At 31.9% G+C, this 1628-nt stretch overlaps 1 protein-coding gene across 1 annotated transcript in view; it reads right to left on the bottom strand.

The window, feature by feature from the left end:
- Positions 1-275: 275 nt before the first annotated feature.
- The window catches only part of LOC105271108 (uncharacterized), a gene marked incomplete in the record, with an annotated part of 19949 nt that continues 18596 nt past the window's right edge, over positions 276-1628 (bottom strand). Inside the window, 1 exon segment of the mRNA XM_011312453.1 lies at positions 276-1628.

Raw genomic sequence — 1628 nt, 5'->3', positions numbered from 1 at the left:
AAAATTAATTATACTTCACTGTCTCGCATGTTGTAACAAAATCCCCACTTGCAGATGCATAACCATGACGATAGTGACAGTAATAATAAAACTACTGCTGAGGGAGGAGCACAGATTTGAACGTTAAGCATTGATATATTTTTAAATAATTTTTTTATTTATTCAATTTTCTAAGTCACTGTCAATTTTGACACTTGAAATAAAAAATGATTGTCGTATGTTCGAGGTGTGGAGGGGATAAAAGAATAATGAGTCGATACGTCTGAATCTTTATTGTAATAATCAATTAATATTTAATTAATATTACTTGCTTATAAAATATACATGGTAATTTTAAAGCGATTGAACGAGTAATTCATTTTGATCAAATTCACTTATTACGAAGGATTACTATTTAATTATTTTTTAATGTAGAATTTTGGTATCCAACTTGTTTTATTTTACACTAAGCGTTAATAGACTTTCTTCTTTGACAATCACTTGCATGCGTGGCGTATAATTGTTGAAATACATTTGTTTACTGGATTAACTCATTTCATGACATGTTAACAGCTGGATATCGAAAACCTGGTGTTCTAGTTGCCTTGCAAGTGATAGGATTCAATAAATTACATTGATAAATTCAATAGGTAAAATATCTTTAGACAATTCAAGAGACAATTCAACAATTCAATAGACTTTGGGGCTCAATAGTCCTGACAGCAGCGAGATTCAATGCTTTGCGTACATAATTTAGTTCAATTGCCATGACAATTTAACTCTCTTTTTTTTTCTTTTATTCAGCACCATTATAAAAAATTTAAATCTAGGTGTGCGCATTCAATGGCTTAATATTATCCTTTTATTTTAAAGCCTCCGTAAGATGAACGGCTCTAGGATTGCTCGAAAAAAAAATATCAAGTACCGGGGAATTCTGCAGTTGTATGAATGTCAATTAGAATGAATTTCGGTAATTAGAGGTTGGAAGAGAATATGTCTCATTGTAGTTTTGAGATGTGAAATTTCAATTGATTTCAAATTATTTTTTTATTTTCAACGTAAAAATTACTGAATGGTGTGGAAAATTAAATATTGATGGTCACTCCTCTGCAGAATTATCCACTCGATAGGATCAATCCCGAAAGAATAGATTTCCCTTAATGAAATGCATCGTGTGGTCAATTTTCTCACATGAATAATCTTTCCTCTCACTGCGTAATCAATTGGGGTAAACAGCAACGAAATGCTACCTCGATTTACTGATATATATTACTTGCCAAGGACCTTGTTATTTTCATGGATCGTAAACACTCGGTTGATAAAAAAATATTTCTCATCTCTTCTCTCACTTAATGAGATATGTCTCGTAATTTCGTTCTCAGGGAAAATTCATCTCTGATCATCTCTTAAAATTACAAATACCACTCGAGTTGCCCCTGTGGTCCAATGATAACAGAATCGTCATGGCTCATCATTCAAAAATCTCTCCCCTTCGCATTCCAGAGCAATTCTTGTTATTCCTCAATGTAAAAAATAATTCTCAATTATTATGACTGAGAATAACTGCCACTTCTGTATTTTATTTCATAAATTATACTGCTAACATCAAATGCACGTGAGGAGTGTGATTATGTTTCTTCGAGATTTGA

Source organism: Fopius arisanus, unplaced genomic scaffold (genome assembly GCF_000806365.1).
Source record: "Fopius arisanus strain USDA-PBARC FA_bdor unplaced genomic scaffold, ASM80636v1 scaffold00102, whole genome shotgun sequence".
Classification (NCBI taxonomy): domain Eukaryota; kingdom Metazoa; phylum Arthropoda; class Insecta; order Hymenoptera; family Braconidae; genus Fopius; species Fopius arisanus.
Note: the sequence above shows the minus strand (reverse complement) of the source record. Positions and strands in the feature narration are given on the sequence as shown.